Source organism: Balearica regulorum, chromosome 19 (assembly GCF_011004875.1).
Source record: "Balearica regulorum gibbericeps isolate bBalReg1 chromosome 19, bBalReg1.pri, whole genome shotgun sequence".
Lineage (NCBI taxonomy): Eukaryota > Metazoa > Chordata > Aves > Gruiformes > Gruidae > Balearica > Balearica regulorum.
In genome coordinates this window covers 5,715,865-5,734,275 of record NC_046202.1, presented here as the reverse complement: position 1 = coordinate 5,734,275, position 18,411 = coordinate 5,715,865, and the positions used below count along the sequence as shown (strand labels likewise).

The 18,411-nt window shown below is 42.4% G+C and overlaps 1 protein-coding gene across 3 annotated transcripts in view; it reads right to left on the bottom strand.

Annotated features, from left to right (window-relative positions):
• FAM222B (family with sequence similarity 222 member B) overlaps window positions 1-18,411 on the bottom strand; it is a 37,704-nt gene that overhangs the window by 13,247 nt on the left and 6,046 nt on the right. The window contains exon 1 of one of the 3 annotated variants that reach the window (XM_075771241.1): window positions 7,245-7,263. The exons of the other annotated variants lie outside the window; for them this stretch is intronic. The gene's annotated coding sequence lies outside the window, so the exon portion shown is untranslated. Of the gene's footprint in view, window positions 1-7,244; window positions 7,264-18,411 lie in introns of those variants that run through there. 3 annotated transcript variants of the gene reach the window in all.

The following is an 18,411-nucleotide window of genomic DNA, read 5'->3' as shown; positions in this document are numbered from 1 at the left end:
GCATTTACCTTTCACTCCAGTAATACCTGACACCAGCCCAGGATTACCTCCCATCCCTGCACGGCCAAAGGAGCTCGGTATCTATAACATTACTTCACTGATGGCAAGTTTGTGTGCAGCCTTGAAAGAGAGAAAAGCGCTCTGTAGCGCAGCACTGCACTCAACGTGCTCTTTGACTGAACAAGCAGCATTTCTGACAGCGAGATATGCGGAGGGTTTGCTCACCTGCTCTGTCATTAATGCTCATTATAGCCTGAAAACTGCGACTCTTTTGCTGAAGTGCCATGGAGAGGCTCAGCCCCACGCACACAGCAATAAACAGGATAATGGCACATTAGGAGAGAGAACAAGTGATTAAGAGTGGTCACAGCATTCAACTCAGAATAGCCAGGCTTCTGCGATAAGATAGCAGTATTTACTTGAAGGTCAAAACATGTATTTACAGAAGCTTTAGCTCCAATATAGAGAGTAATGTTTTAGAGAGGGCTATAAAAGCAAGTTGTTCCCGCAGGCAAATAATCATTTTAGGTGATGCCAAAGGTTCATAAAAGACTGGGGTGGCAATAATAATGTTAAAGGAAATATTGGACTTAAAAAAATCATTTTAAGTAGAAGCATAAAATCATTCTTTTAGCTTGATTTGCAATAACCAAATTGATGCCATCTAGGTCACTGCTGAGCAGTAAAAAAAGAAATTCAGACTTATATAGAAGTGCTGACCATAACTCCATCACTAAATTCCATATTATAATTAAAATCCTGCTCCAATTTTTGGTCTCTATGAAATTAATATAGTTTTTCAAAATCGAGATCTCAGTATTTGAAAACAAACACATTTGAAATATCTTTACAAACAAGCTCACTCATTTTTTTTGTTAGAAATTAATTAACATTCATTCCCTTTGAGAGACTCAGCACCTGACTACTACTTTCTGACCCAACTCTTCTTCAGCACAAGCTTGTGCAGACAACTCCAACATAGCACCCAGCTAAAATGAACTAAAATCCCCCCCAAGGATTGTATTTGGGATTGAGGTGAGCATTAATGGCTGTCTCAAACTGCTGTTACGCGCGACCTCAGGTCGGCAGTGCAGGGTCCTGACACAAAGGCAGCTGGGCCCATCATCCCCTCCTGCGCTCGGCTTTATTGCTTCTAATTAGTCCAGAGCGGGAGATAAACTGAACTTGGCACATCAAGACTTCTCACTAGCAGACTTGGCTTCATGGTGGCAACTTGTGTGGGCACCAGCACCTGGCAAAGCTCCCCGCAGGGCTACTGCCCCAGCGCCTCCGAGGATGGGCGGTGTGTTACCGGGGGAACTGGAACGGACACGGTGAATCCGGAACAGAGGGGGTTTTTGCACTATGCCAGACTCGGTAACACTGTCACCTAAACTGGTGAGCTGCAAACCAGAGAGCAAGGTGACAGATAGGCTTTGGCACCCAGCAATGGAGGGCAGCTGTAAAACTACTACCTTTAAAGTTTTAAAATTGTATTTTAAACTGATTCTGTATACTGCCAAACACAGCACAATGAGCTCTGCCTTGAAAATATTTATAAAAAGATAAAGTACATTTCTAGAAGAAAACAATCATTAGATTGGAATAAATAAATAAATACCCATCTTTGAAGTGATTTTAATCTAATCTGGCTGCAGGATATAATCTTAACGGCACATGTACTGCAGGACGCTCTACGAAATAGTCAGCAGGTTTAGACACATGAACAGATTTATTAATAATTAAATCAGAGTATGTTAAGCTTAAGAGGGATTTGCAGTGCTTGGGATTTGGGGGTAAATGGTCACATCCCCACAAGGACTGTTACATTTGGCCTTACCTGCACATCAGGGTGGTTTTTGGTCCAGGCAGCACAGTCCCCTGCACTGATTTTCAGAGTAAGTCCTGTCACCACCAAGGCTCACTGGGTAGGACGGAAGAACTCACCTCCACCCATTGCCCAGGGACACCCTCCCTGCAGAGCTAAGAATCAGTTCCAGTAACTTACCGTGATACTGCTTTTCTGGACTAAAAAGAGCTGTTATTTCTTGCCCAATATTCAAAGTTTAGTGTTGCCCCTGCCAGAACCAGTGCTCCTCAGGCCAGTGGGTACTTTTACAAGCTAGAGTAAAACCTAGGTGTAAAGCAACTCAGCACTACTAGGAAACTTCTAATACTCTAACACAGCTTTATCATTATATAAACAGACCACATATGCAGAGTTATTGCCAAGTTCTTAAATACACCAGTCTCTGAAGCTCCCAAGAGGCCTTACAGGGTAAGCACACAAAAGAAACACTCCCCACAAACCATCCCCAGCCAGTGAAATATGGGAAACTGAGCTGGTTTAGATGAAAGCAAGCTGGTGAAGTCTAAAGTTAGGTTCCTGAAAGTAAACACGCATGTTTGAAATTCCACGATTAACTGCGGGCTTGTTCACAAAGCTTGGGGCTGGGAGGAAGCAGGAGCATCTACCCACACACAAAAGAAAAGCCCCAAACTATTCCAAGTTTCCAGCACCCTGGGGTCCCGTAAGCCGTGCGAGGGTTGTTAAGCGCTTGTGGCTGGGCTGATACGCTTCGCTTCTCCTCGTTATTCACAAGGTAGCCCCGTGAAATTCCATAAACGCTGGCGGGATTTACGGCAACCCCCAAGTGCACGCGGCACATTCCAACTTCAGCCTATATAAATGCTGCAAACAAAACCAAAAAACTAACTCTGGGTTGTAAAGTTTCTTTGGTACTAATGTCTGTAAGAGCTTGCCAGGAAATGTAATTGAATCTGGGCCAATTTTCATGCTCCAAGGGAAACTCAGTGTCTCATTTACCCCCCGGCAGGCTGCTCAAGACCAAATGAGACTCATTCCTTTTCCCTCTCCCAAAGTAACCTAAAATCTAGGGGTTTCAAAAATTTGTTCGTATCAACTGCTAATGCTGACCCCCCCCCCAACCTCTGTGTTCAATACGATTCCTTCCAGTCAGCCGTGGCTTGCTTGACAGCGTCTAGACTGATCCTGCAGGCTTCCTGCCTTTCTCCAGCCCTAACCCCCCCTTTATTCTTGGGCACTTACCAGAATGGCCCTTTCCCAGGACTGCTGAAAAGCCAGAGATAAATCTTACCATTTCCTGGAACAAAATTACCAAACTAGCACTGTATTCACCACCGGCTGGTATCACATCCTCTTAATGTTTTATAAATGGAAAACTGCAAAATAATGCGCAGAGAGGTAGTCTTTTGAAATGGCAATAAATCACAATAGCATCAAGTATACTTGGGGGTAAATAAATAGGAAGACTGAACAATAGAAAGTCGCCTTTTGTAACAAGCGGTGTGCACCGTCAGCATCTGCCAGCACAGGACCTTTTGGCTTTCTGCATTCAGGTGGACCTTTTGTAGAGCCTTGCAACAGTTTCGATCAAAATCAATTTTTGCTTCTTGCAGTTTAATTAACTATGATTTTGCTTGTAAACCATTTCACCTTTCAGGCTGACCTCCATTTATAATGTTACTCAGGCAACAAAATTAAATAGTTTGGAGGGGAAGGCAGAGAGAATTTAAATGTACGTGTGGTGCTTTGGGAGAGGGGAGGCACCTGCTGCAGCACAGCTCTGCTCCTCTCCCCAAGCTGGGGTGGCAATGTGCAACAAGGAAGAAAATGAAGAAGCTTTGGGGTAACAGCACTTAAATGGAATATTGTTCATATCACACTCCTCATGCCCAAGGGCTACCACTAAAGGCTTCCAGGTTAGCAATTTTGAACAGGATGTAGCGCAGTAAAAAAAGCCAAGGCAGCGGCTCTCGGCTCCAGGCGAGCAGGTACTGCCGCGTGTGTCATCAGCTCCATCAAATTCACTCTTTGGATAAAACAGAGCAAGCTCAAGGTTATGATCTTAGAGTTTAAAAAGCCTTTTTTTAGGTCGGTCCCAAGAGATTATTTTAAAACACAGTACTACGCATCTGCTGAAGAGTAGAACAGTTGGCTTTAATTGTAAAATGGATTTTTACATAGCTTCTGACCTTTCATCTAATTGAGGCCTAAAGAAGAAAAAAAAGAGGAAAAACTATACGTCACTTCAGTTATTAAAATCCATCAAGCTCAGACTTTAGCCTTGGGATAACCACAGCCAAAAAATTGACTTGCAAGTAATTATCACTGCTATCTGCAATAAAAGTTAATTGGACATAATTGAACTAAAGCCCTAATCTGAATGAAGCTGTTGCTGGCAAGAAGCCTGCTCCTGCCTGCACTTTGCAAATGAAACTGCTAGCAGTAAAATGGACAAACACGAGGCTGCTCTTACAGTCTGCCCACTGCAAATCACAGGGCAATTCTGCAAACAGCTCGTTAGCTGGGCCAAGATAAAGCCATTAAGAGGGCCCATCCTCAGCAAACACACCCTTCGACAACAACCAAACACCACCAAGGTGTAGAGTTTGAAAAACAAGTTTCAGTTTTACTGACCTCTTAATTACACCGACTGAAACGTAAAGTTCATGTCACGAGACGCTGGTTTCATCAGCCCCCGAACGCTGTAAATACCGGTACAAATAATGTACTTTTTGAGCACATAACGATACCAACTCAAAAGGTTTTCAGTGCTGATAATTTACCACCTTCATGCAGTTCAATAGCCTTTCCTGATGTAGGACCAGCTTCTTTCATCTCTGCAGCGGAGCAGACAATTAGCTGCTTTTTGTGCTCAGCCCATGCAGGTGGCTGGGGGAAGGGAGCGTTAAACTAAATTCCTGCTGATTCGTCCATTTATATTTTGCATTTTTATTAACTAACAGACCAGAAAGCGGTCGTCATCCCCCATACTACTTTAGAACTTCCTTCCAATTTTAATTATTAACACTCTGCCCTTCACCAAAGCATATCAAAGCACTTAACAAACATTACTCAAGCCACATAACCACTCTGAAATGGGCAAAAATTGCACACAACTCTTTTTACAGAGGCTTAAGATTTTTTGACCACATTTATGTTAGAAGACTGGTGTCCTGATAATGGGCTAGCCTATGACAGAAGAGATAGAGGGAAGTATCCGGCTCACCACAGGTTCCTGACATAATTTTGGATGAAGCATTTAATCATCCAATGCCGTGGTCGCTCCTTGTTAAAAGGACAGCAGTGGGTGACAGTTTTCTACCACTGAAGATGGCCACGAAGATAAATGAAACTACGGAGCGTTCAATACCACCTTGACTTCTCACATCAGGCTTACAAGGTCACGATCCGGGCAGTCTCATTGTGAGAACTGGAAGCAGACCACCCTTCCCTCTCCTCAGCGCCATTTGCTCACCACCGCTCCTCTGCATTTTCACGGCTCAGAACAGAACTTCTTAGCTCAAGAAAGCTGCAACAGAGAACCAGTGACATCAATTCCCTTTCATGACCCAAATCAGTGGCTTATTTTACTTTGCTCAAAGCCCTCACCTCTTTTTAAGCCTATTTTTAGATTTAACTCCGTATTCTGCAACGTGGCAGGAGCTGACAGACAACACAGGCATAAGTAGGTCTTGCCAGGTGTTGCAGGCCGCTTCTAAGGCAAAGGAAAGATGTAGAAAAGACAAGTCAGGACGATTGTAAGGCCTGGCCAAAGCTTCAAAGGAGCATTTCTGGCTGTGCTTGAAACACATATGCTAGTGGTCAGTTATGAGACAGATGAGATACTACTTTTACCATGGGAACATACGGAAGAAATAGGAAAATCGACCTGCCTGAAGTCAAAAGTGATTTGAATAACTTTGTATCTGCCGCCTCTGAATTTTCACTACACTAAAGCACTCTGACCTTTAATTCATTTTCTTTCTCCTTTTATATGGTAACTTCCAACTCCAAGTTTTTAATGTGGTACTGGTGGGAAACAGAGACGAAGAATCAGTCTGGAATGTATCTTCGTTACGTTTCACAGTGCATGGTCATTTAGGAGAGGGAGGCAAAGGATGCTACTGTTGAACTGCAGCAGTTAAGAGCAGAGGCCAGGTAAATACAGCGTTATCATCAAAATCATAACTCGCACAGGATATTAGGCTTACATTTGTATTTTCAAAATGCAAAACAGACTCCCTACCCATCACTGTAACATTCACAGATGACACCATTTTCTTCAACAAGATACTGAAGCACAAACATTCCTTCCTCCAAAGCATCCATTATCCTTAGGGCAAACTAAACCCACCTTCTTCCTACATCTCCAGCAGCATCTATAATATCACAGCAGCTACTATTAGAAAAGGAACAGACTTACAGATACGAGTGTGCATGTTTTCACGTGAACATGACGGTATTAAGGTTAGCTGAGATGACTTCCATCCAAAGCAAAACCGGAACAGCCCAGCAACTACCAAACTACAGGATGCTGCTAACACGTACCCCAACGGAGGCATCATGCATTCCCACCAACAGACATTCTCCATTCTCGTATGCAACTTCCTTCTGCATTCAAGTGATAAGAAACCAAAATGCACATCGACCCCTTTCCCATAGCAGAGAGTCTGCAGTTATAACCTCATCAGCAAGAACATGTACTGCATCAGTGTTATGTGCAGCTTTCCTACGTGCTCAAGGTCTGGGAGAAGCATGAGGTTGTAATTCTGGGCTTTACCACAAAGGACAAGCAAAAGCTGTGAGCTTCCTCATGCCACTCTCGGCCAGAATTTCTCCCTCTCAACTTTCTTGCCTTCCTAGATCTGAAAAGGAAGCTTTTCTTAAGTACAGCAAACAGCTGCTTAGGTGAAGGGGAAAAGAAACATTAAATAGTTCCCTCTCCACTGGCTGCTTCGCACAGATCACCATTATCATTATCTTCTCTCATTCCACACTTACTCTACAAAAGCCCAGAATTAAAGTCTTAATCATGACTTACAGAAATCCTTGTGGCTGCACATGACAGAAGGATGACAGTTTTTCCTTCTAAAATATCGTTAGAAGTTACAGATCATGACAGTTCCTTGAGTAGGAAAGTAGCTGTCTTCCCCTGTTTATTACAAGCTGATTATTTAAAAAAACCCATTTTTTCAGAGCTAACTTTGAACAAATTTTACCTCTATACAACACACAAACAACAAACCAGACATTTGTTAGATATTGAAAAATATGCTTTGAGTCCTGTTTTCAAGTGAATCTATTTTTAAAATGAGAAATATTTGCAAATAAGATGAGGCAGAATGAATTAGACTTCATACAAAACAAAAAACTGAACTGGCATATTAAGGGGGAAGAAAAAAAAAAAGTGACTCACTTGTGGACCAGGTGTGCCGGTGGTGTGTGAACACAAGCAGGCAGGCTCACGGGGGGAGGAAGACGGATTTCAGTTTGTATTGGTTATGCATGTGTACCAGTTTGACCTGTACAATTACACTGTTTGGTTTAGTATTTAGCTCTTTGGATACTGAATTAAGGTCTCACCTATGGTGAAATTTTAACAGCCTAGTGACAAAGCAAGTGAGGAAATATACAGCAGATTTTTATTTAAGATACAAAATTGGAGATCTCTAATTGTGCACTGTGTCAGAGCTTCCTGCTGGACCACAAACACATCAGCTCTTAGATACACATTTTACCATTTGTAAGGACAAGGCAAGACCTTCTCCTGTAGTTGGAGATATTGTGCAGCCTACTGTAAAGATGAAAAGTATTCCAAGAACCTCAAACAGAAGCTGCAACACAAGCACCAAACACTCAGCAGCAGCAAACACAAGCCATCAGGTGAATACCAAAGAGCTGGACCAGACACTGGGACGGCGTTTTCCCATCAACCTTCAGAATGAGGTGCTGGTGCCCCGCTGGCTTGTCCTGACACAGACCTAGTGTCCTTATCAATCTTCCAAGAAACTCAAAGGTCATTTCATAACAACCCAACAGAAGAAAGGACAAGAAATACATCAATTGTGAGATACTGTAAAAAGTCTGCTATTCTCAGTGCTTTCCTGAGAAGCATGAAAATGGGCAAGTTGCACGGCTGGCAGTTCAAAACAGCAACTCGAGTGTGGAAGATGTTTTCAAAACCTCTGCGCATCACAAGCACCAGAAATTTTTGTCTGCAGACCTGGTAAAATACTTCAGTGCTATCTCACCTGACTCCTTCAACAGCCACCAACACGTCGCCTTTATCCAAAGTTTATATTCACAAAGATTTATTTTTTCATGGTAAGTTTTACTGACTACAGGTGAGCAGGAGATTTTTGCTTGCTTTTGTGCATCATTCTTCCTCTGCACTTGCCTTTTTCTTTTAAAAAAACCCAACGCGCGCACATGGCAATAAGTAAATTGTACGGACAGGACACAGAGGCAATTATAACTGTACTACAGTCAGTGAGACATCCCTTTGCATGATAAACACAACCTGGCTGTGTGGGCAAGAAGAGAACAAATACTGCTACCGCAGCCTGTACGGCTGTACCTCAATGGCAAACACAGCAACAACCCGCCTGCGTGAACGCTGAGCTCTCGACAACCTGGGCTGTAACTGTCACAGGCAACCCTGACCTCCACGGTGCCTCTCGTGCTAAAAGGCAGCACAGCCCCTCTGAACACTGTGTGAGAGTCTGGTCAAGTGTATACTCGAGACGGTTACTCAGGCAATCCCCAGAGTATCACTTTATTTTAATTTCCAGACAATTTGTCTTGCTAACCATGGAATTGCTACAGTCAACAAATTCAAAAGGTAAATTTTTCTACCTTCAATTAACTGCATTAGTACTGTTTATAACTATGTGATTGATAAATGCTCTACAGAAGCGGTAATTAATGTATTTTTTTCCTTGGAACACATACTGAACCCCTTGGCGCTCAGACACTTAATGAAAAGCAATTTATCAACTTGCTTTGAATAGCTGAATCTGACTCCTTAATGCAGAGAGAAACACACTTTGCTTTAAGCACTACTACGCTGCAAAAAGTAATGCGTGCCGCAACATTACGGATGCCATCAGACACGGTTTGGATTTTGATCGGGATGACAGCGACCAGAGTGCTCATCTCACTGAGAAACTGGGTATGATTTAGTAGGGCTTAGCTGGGATCCTCTCCCTCGGGATGCCGTCAAGCAGGAGATTTGCAGATGTGCTTTTCCAGGATGGAGGTCAGGAGTGCCTTTTCAGGACACCGGACAAAGTTCCAAATTCTGCTGCGCCTGTGCGGCTGGGAGCCTCCTCATCACTCCTCACGCCGAGCGGCACTGGCACGCTTGCCGGGAAGCAGGGGCTCAGCGTATTTCAGCCTGGACATGTGTTCAGCTGCTCACAAAGCGGACAAAAATAAAATGCTTACAGAGTGTTTGAATGCTAATTTCTCAAATTGAGCGCTGCTTTGTATAGTTGACATATTAAAAAAAAAAAAAAAGGCATTTAGAAGGAAAGGCTTGACATCACAGACAATTTTATGTTGGTATTAACCACTGGGGGGATTAACCAATCTTCAAAGCCTAAAATTTAAACTCACATTTCTGGGAGTATAGGTTACAAATATCCAGTACAGAAACTGGCCTGTACTCCATGTGGCAGACTGAACGTAAGGATTACATATTTCCATTGCACATGTTAAGTCTGTTTCCCATTCCTGTAGTGTCTTGCTCTCTTCCATTTGTCTTTTGATGCAGATAAAAGCCAACGCAGATTGCAACTGCTGATACAGAGAAAGGCACAAGACATGGTGCGCCTTTGGACTAAGGAAAAAAAAGGACTCAGGTCCAGACTGCTAGAGCATGTCAAGAGATTGTCTTTGAAACTACGAAACTAGAAATGAAAGCGCTGCATTTTTATTTGATTTGATCAAAGCGACTGGAGGGGAGGGGGAGAAATCACATCCTGCAGATGAAGGCTAAAATTTAACTACTTCACACATAATGCGGGACCAGCTGATCCCATACAGACATAAATAAAGAGAGAAAACAAAGAGGTAAAGTCACTCTTGGTCTGAATACGCTGCTTCCACAGATCACTGCTTCAGGCTCTGCCAAAGAGCAACAGGAACCCATTTCAAAGCCAGGAAGACAGAGGAAGTGTGTATCCAGCACTCTCGCCACTGGCACACATTTTCAGTCTCCAGTGAAGAGTAGAGGAGTGAGCTCCTATCAAACCAGAGAAAACATACTCCAAATGTAATGGCTATTTGAATAAATAACCGATTACTCCCTGTGTGACACTGTTCCAACGATCTGACTGCGGGATACCAGTAAACCACGGCAATCTTCCGGAGGAGGAGGGCTTTGTACTGCAAGCTGCAAAGGGACAAGACTGTAATTCTCTTCGAATGGAGCATCCGCTCTGATACGTGCTCAGCACCGGGAGAATGAGGCTTTGCAGAAGTACAAATCGCACTACAGGTAGCAGCCTCGCGGATCCCAAATAGCAGCACAGAAAAACCAGATACCTATCGTTGCCATGCTCCCTAAGAGAAAGGATTTTAAATATCTACTGGATAGGCTGTGTGCTCATGGAAATTTCTAACTGCAGAAGGTGAACCATTTAGATTGCCTCTGGGCTAAAATGATCTAGGTCTTTGCCTTTCACTAAAAATTAAGCAGAAGTCATTTTAACGAGTGAGGCAGACAACAATCTTGCACAGGAGATCAAAAAGCTCTCCAGATGTTTATTTTAAATGAAATTCAGAAGCCAGTATAAACCAGATTTTAAACACTGAATAATCCTTACCACAATTTGCATGAGAAAAACAGGAAAAAAGGTTCCATCCTGCCGCTCTGAAACTCTCCAGGAATGTGCACAGTTAGATTTTGTTCCTAGACTCTTCAGATGAGAATCTGAAATATGAACAGCCCCACGCTGCAATCTGATGGCTGTTAAGCATGTTTCTCCCCTGCGCTATATGCTTTGATAGAGGTTCAACACACACATACGGGGGCATCCCATGTGAAGGAAGTCTTTGACCTTTCTCACCAAGACTATTCAAAATTATGGATCGAAAAGTGTCTAAAAATGTCAGCCCTAAATCTTAAACTACTTCTCATCTTGCTAGTTCACTGAATGACTCCTGATTGTGCAAAAGCAGAATATTCAGGTGTAAATCTAAGTAGCTTGGGTGTTATGCTGACAATATCTCTGGAGAGAGGAAGAGAAGAGAGGACAGATTTCCAATAGCTCAGATGCTTCTCTGTAAGGAAAGCTGCTACACAGCAAGAGAGATAAATAGAGAGGGAAAGTAACACGCCTGAGAACTTTTTTACCAAGGTCACATCAGGATGCTGAACACTACCCATCTGCAGGGGAAGATTTAGATGCCTATCCTACTACATATATCCATTCGCTTGCTGACAACAACAGTCCTCATTAAACCAAACCAGTTCTAACCATGAAAGAAGGACATTAGGAAGATGACAGTAGCTAACAAATACAAAAGCAAAACCAACAGAGCCAGTCCTGGATGGGTGCCCTTTGCAGAAAAACACAGTCCTGCGGTGTACGCAGAGCCCCCGTATGACTCAGGAACAGCCAACACAGGCTATCCCAGCCAAAAGGATGGACAACTCTGCTCTAACCAATGCTAACGGCTTCTAGCTTGCAGCAGAGAGGAGATTCTGTACCCATTCGGGCAAGAGCAGAACCAGGACCCCATCAGAAACAGGAGGTTTTATGACTTTGCTGCTATGCAGGGTCACCTACACGTTGCAGTTCCTCATTGCTTTGAAATCAGGGCTGCGGACACGTGGCAGATCACTGCAGAAAGCCACGAAGAAAAAGCCCTGCCCGCAAAATATTTTATCAGTTACTGCTGTGCCCTTAACAAGAGTGATTCTTGCCCGTTTCAGCGATCTGAAAGACACGCTGGGCAAAATTTCAAGCTATGACAAAGTGATCTTATCACTTCTGTGCTGTTCTCGCTACACAAGCCCCTGATTCAGCAGCATGTAATAAAATCTTCATTTGCATGAAAAGCACTCTCTGATCACAAAGTCTTCTTTCTGTTCGACAGTCCTCTTCACATCTACACCGTAAAGATGCAAGCACCACCATCATTTTGCTGGTGACTAAGGTGGAATATTTTACTGAGGCTTTACTTTGAGAGTCTCTCCATGTTTTAATACAATCTTTTCCTAAAATTGTAACAGTATTTTTGCATAACACAAAAGCTGCACACATACAAACTATGCAAGCACTGCAAAGTTCACATAGTACGCTTTCACCTGCACTGTTAATAACTGTGCCACGTGAAGGACATTTCATATCAGCACACGGTGACCATAAACAGTTCTAAAATGTCTTTAGCATTCAACAAGCCCAGTCTTTTCCAGTTTGCATTTACAATGTTCAGTGTCATGACATATAGCAATCACAGAGGGTATATTTCAAAAGACAGGAAGGTGTAGCCATGCAAAGAACAATGCTCTGCCTACGAGATTCATTGCTGCCATGGGATACCAATAAAAACAAGTATCTTGTTATCGTTTTTTACAAAGAGACTGTTAAAGCTTAACTATGTTAGGAAACTTTTTCCTTTGGACTAAATTATGAGCCTAATGTATGTGGGCAACACACACCCCAGCATGTGCACTTAATTGGCTCTCTCCTGATGGTGTGGGAGAAAGTCCACCCTTTCAGAGGCAGGCTGAACCAGCACGTGCCCTCTCCTGATTAGAGATCTCTCACCAAGGCCAGCCCCAGCTCCCTGCCCCGTGCCAGGTAACACCACCTCCCATTTTCACCTGTTTGCCAATCATGTCCCACGTATACACCCCAACATCACTGAGCAAACTCAGACAAAACAGAAATACCTTTCATCACCTCAGCCGTGCAGTCCCCATTTAGAAACATTTTCTTTCACGTTAATCCAGTGCCAAAACATTATGATGTACGGTGTGCTGATCCAGAAACAGTGCTAATGATGCTGCTGCCTCCTGTCTATCACCAAACATCTAATCCAGCGCACGGAGATGCAATGATGGCCTTGCGACAACAGGCACTTTAAACTGGGCAGCTCAGCAACACATGTACACTGAATTTTTGAACAAGCTATTCTAAGCTGCTTTGCTAGCAATTTCTGGCCTGTACAGTTTGAAAGCACACGGTTCTGGCCCTCACAAAGAGCAGACCTGTAAATGACATCTTGAGGATTAAGCTGATTGAGATGCAATTTGCCTAGCAACCATTCATTAAGCAGAGTTCAGAAACAGGCCAGCAATCTATTCCACCTCCTTATCTGAGCAGTAAACAGATAACAGTCTCCACTGTGTCCTCTATCCTCCGGTTCAGACACATTGTAAACAGATTTTTCAGAAGTTTAAACTCCTACAGTAAATCTCAGAACAATCCTGCTCTCCGAACACGAGGAATTCGGTTTCACCAAGTGCCTTACAAGCATAAACCAGCTCTAGAGCAAGGGTAATGCAAATCAAATTGTGAACGCATTTGCAGTTCCTGTGCCTCCAATATTTTCTCACGTCAAGCACTAAGAGCCCATCCCAGTCATTAAAAAATAATTAAAAAAAAAATCTTAATCACACAAGCATTTGGCATTGCTATTCTGATCACTGAAAAGAACTCAATAAAAATCTTATTCCTTTCCTTCATCTTCTGGAAGGAATCGATTGGCACTTCCAAAGTCTTTGACAGAGGTCACCCCCTTCAGAGAAGAAAACTAAAGTCACGTCCTCCCTCCCATTAAGCATTTTTTCCTCATAAAATAAGCAAGACAACGTAAACGTCATCAGTGAAAAATCAAACCAGCTATTTCATCTTGAAGAATTTAGCTGAAAAGATTAAGCGAAATCACGATTTTGCATAATTGTTTCCCTGCAAGAAACATCTGATAATATCCCATTCTGCTCCAAAATTAAACAACAAAGATTAGCACGGACATATTTAATACTATATACCTGAATGGTTTTCCTTTGGTGTACAGTTCTTCTGGGAAATCACTGTGTCATACAGCATGCTATTGCAATTAAATATGCAAGAAAGAAGAATTAAACTGACTATGAATAATTAATACCCTAAAATACTACTTCATAAGGAAAGTCTGGCTGAATATTCCCCCAGATGAGATATACCTAAATACACGGCACATCAGAACTGGTAGCTTTACTTTTATGTTGGAGTCTAAAACACCAAGTAACTGCGGCTGCTACTCATTCAAGAGAAGGTACCAGCCACCCATGCCTCCTTTCTCCTGCTCACTGCTCCTCGAGCTCCAGAAAAGCTTCAAGAAATGCAATAGTCGCTGCACTGCTCATCTACATCTCAGAGGTAAGAGGCTTCCCAAACACTTCCCATTAAAAAGTATAAAGCAATTACCTGACTTCCCAGTAGAGAGAATAAAGCAAATATGATGCAACAATTATTTACATGATAAGATCAGGCTAAGGTTGTGAGAAAAAAAAACAATTTAAAAGGTTTGCAAGAGCTAAAGAATGCGGCTTACTTTCCTAGAATCTATCTTAACGAGAAAGATACCATCAACTCGGAGAGCAGACCTTCCTGTTTCAAGTTTACTGTTTTGGAGGCTACAGAACATCAACTGTAGCAAAGCCATAGTTGGATGGCTGGGTACAAACTCTCTGTCTCCAGCACAGCTTTCCTTTGTAAGTTCCTAGTGAAAAAGACAATTAAAAAATACGTGCTTTTTTCACCAACAGATACCCTAAATCGCTTAAAATTAATATTTACTGAAGTCCTCACAAAATTGGTATTCAACTCTTGGCATTTTGCACTAGACACTGGTCAGGTCAGCTCTCTGCTAATTGACAGACAATACACTTGTTGCACACATTTAGCTGGAAATCCCCAGTTCCCCTCAGTTTCTCCAAGCAGCGTGGCATACAAACAACACCTCGCCGCAGAGCGCTACTTTTAGAGATATACATTTGAAATCCAACCAACATTTGTGATTGCTAAAGCAGAACAGGGCACTACTACTGTATTTGCTGAAGGTGACAGCCCTACAGTTACAAAGACATGTCTCCCAGCAAAAAGCCCCACGCTGCTCCGGCTGCCGGCTCCGCCGTGAGGGTCTCACTCCTGCAGACTCCAACACTTTTCTCCAAAGCAAACACAAATCGGGCATCTTTCTGTGCAGAGGCAAAGTCACGTTAGAAGTATGCTAGCTTAATATTAATTTTCTATTAAAAATTAATAGGATTAAATGAAGAGCCAGCAGGCACCAAGACAGTTACTTTGCTGACGCGCTCGTTGCTCGGAGAAGCGGGATGCGAAGGACGAGCTGCAGCGTTTCTGCAGGATGGTGGCCGCAGGGTCCACGTCCTGGCCAGGATGGGTACAGGGGGGCTGTTCCCCACATCCCCAGCGGGGCCTTGTGCTACACGAGTGTCGCGCCACTCCACTGGTGAGCAGCTTGTCCCTCCAGCCAGAAACTGATGGGGAAGGTGGAGCCCAGAGATCATCCTGGTGAAAACCCCAGCATCTTCTTGCTTGAGATCCAGTCTTCTGGGCACTGGCTCTGATCCTCACCCATTTGCCCCTTTCTCACTGCCAAAATTAATCCCCTTGGCCAACAGAGCATCCTGCAAATACCCAGAGTTTACATAAGCCAAGTTTAACCTTCAGTCCCTATTAATGTTAACAGAATAGAAAAAATTAACCACGGTGCAACAAAAAAGCCTGTATCTGCATTTCTAACTGTACAACAAAACACATCACGTGGCAATATTTCCAAGCACCTTGCTGGGAATAAAATAGCCAACGGACTACAGCTTCCATTTTCAGCAGTGGATGCAAGAGCAACCAGCATTGAGGTTGTCAGCATTAAGGGATGAGGAGGTGAGAATTAAGGAAAATAAAGTGATGTACATTATCAATGATAACAAAAATGTTAATAAATAGAAAAACAGTCACCTTAAAAATTTAAAATTTCACGATCTCGCCTACTTTTTAATGGTGTAGCCTACTTTTTCCAACCTAATTTGCATGATCAAAATAGACCTCCTGCCAGGAAGCATTAAAATGGCAGCCCTCCCATCGAGACAAAACTCCCTTCACCATACAAGACTGAGGGACTAATGACTACTCCTAAAAACATTTAAAATCCATTAATGTTGTTTAGTAAACATTTATTTAGAATTAGTGGAACTATCAGAATTTTCTTTATCATGCTCTACTAAAGCATTTTATAAAAGCCTTTGACGGAGGAGTAAGTATCCTCCCCAAACGCCTGTAGCATCTCCAATCCTCTCCAAAAAGCTGAGCACCCTCACGCTCCTGCTCTGCACTGCTCTGAACGTTTTACATCCAAAACCCCAAAATACGTTCTCCAATATCAACCAGATAATTCCCAACAGCTCTTTGGGGTACCAGGCTGGGGAGCTAGAAGCACCCCCCCCCCCCCCAAGATGCATGGCGCAGCCGGACCAGAGTACGCCAATCCTGCTGACCTCTACACGTGGCAATTAATTCTATCTGCTGAAAAAAACCCCAAAAAACAGGCTAGTATGATAGTAGTATAAATCTCAATATTACTGATGTACTGAAGATTTGGATTCTGGTACAAATATACAGTGCCTTATACAAATTTGTCTGAGCTATGTGTTATCCTTTCAGTGCCATCTGCGCAAAACCAGAGTTTTATCTAAGCGTTGGAAACTAAAATAAATCATTTTCTCCATATCTGTGATCTTGTTGGAGACAGACACCACAAACCTGAGAAATGGCTAGTGCAGGCTTGTCTGGTTAGAAATAAAATTATATCTGCATCAATATGATTTATTTTTATTAAAAAATAAGGCAAACCAGACCCTTAATATCAAAATGATGCCAGCAAGCACCCTCCCAGCACATAGAAGACAATGTACAGTGTTAAATTGCCAAAATAAAACTGGGATTGGCATTGTCATTTCCCCTAATAAGAAACACCACAATCAAGAGACAGATTTTAATTGCCACATGTAATGAAAAGTACCTGCTCGTTCTCCACTCGCTGTATTTATTGCTAACCCAGTTCAGGACTGTGAGGCTTGGAAGGGTATTTTCTGGTATCATTAGCATTTCACCACGTCCATGCCCCACCAGATCATTAAGATTGAACTCGGCTCCCCAACACCATGCAACAAACGACCCGTCTTTGTCCTGCACGAATCACTCGGGGTTCTTGGGCAGCTTTTCTCAAAGCATCTTGGCCTGAGCATCCCCCGTGAGCGGAGGACCTTGCAGTAATTAGCACATTCTGATACTGGAAACTCAACTAATATAAACGCTGATCCCTCAAGACAGCACAGCCCACAATTTGAGGATGGTCCCGGAAGACCTCCTCATTTCTAGCTTTGAAAGTCACCAAAGAGTAGTAAATAAATTACATTCTCCAAAAATGTTGCAAGAGAAATTCATGTCTCCTCGTTGAATACATTCTCCAACCAACAGCCGCGGCTAAAGGTTCATACAGGATCACTGAAAACACCAAAACTGTTTTATTTTCTTATATAGAGTAACTTCTTATGTCTGAACTCACTGCTGTGAGATTGCAATGGATTTCATTTGGCAAGTCAAGCCAATCTAAAGCACAGATTATAAAGAAATAAACACTAAACATTTTTAGATCTAACTTTCCTCCACAGACTGCGTTTTATGCACTTTCATTGGAAATGTTACATCAGAATAAAATGGGATTTAATTGGGTCTTAAATAACTGAACAGCCACTTTAATTTTATTTCAATAGCAATAATTCATAAATCAAGCAGCTGAAATTCTAGCACAGAATGACAAGTAAATAGAGCAGAACACTCTGAAGGAGAGTATGAACGCCACACGGTGAAAGGTGATTTTTCTTAAACTTCATGCGTCGCCATTTTATGGACATCGCAAAGCTACTGCCACATAAATACTTGGAGCTAAAATCTGTCAGCCCTGGGATGCTACACAGTTTATCAGCAATAACTGCTTAACAAAGACCAACGCGTGAGATGATCCTTGCCCAACTGGAACTGCTAGGAGAATGGCTGGGATTTTAACTGTGGATGCAATTTCCCTCATGCACACTAGATGGAAGTATGCAAAATCTTAATTCCTTCCTGCCTTGAATTAAATTTAAGTGGTTGAAATGTTATGTCATACCGTCACGTTTGGAGAAGCCTTTTTTTTGGTTCTTCATCGGTAACTTTAACTCATTGATAATCTGTAAGTAAGAAGATGCCCTGAAATATTAAACTAAGCTGTGTTGGAAATAAATAGTAAATATGAGAGAATATACCTCAGAAATATTAAATATATTATTCAGGCTGATTTCTAAAGTACATGCATTCTATTTATAGAGTACTAAACAATAATCACTAGTGAGATCCTTCAGAGAAATTGAAATTACATTTTTTAAACATTCGGGCTATTTTACCAAAATGACAATTCTGAAAATACCACCTTGTCAATGAATAGAATAGAAATAGAAACAGGGAATAGAAAGGGTATAAAAGGTTTCATAAATGCTGTTACAGTTTTGACTGGACACCCCCCCC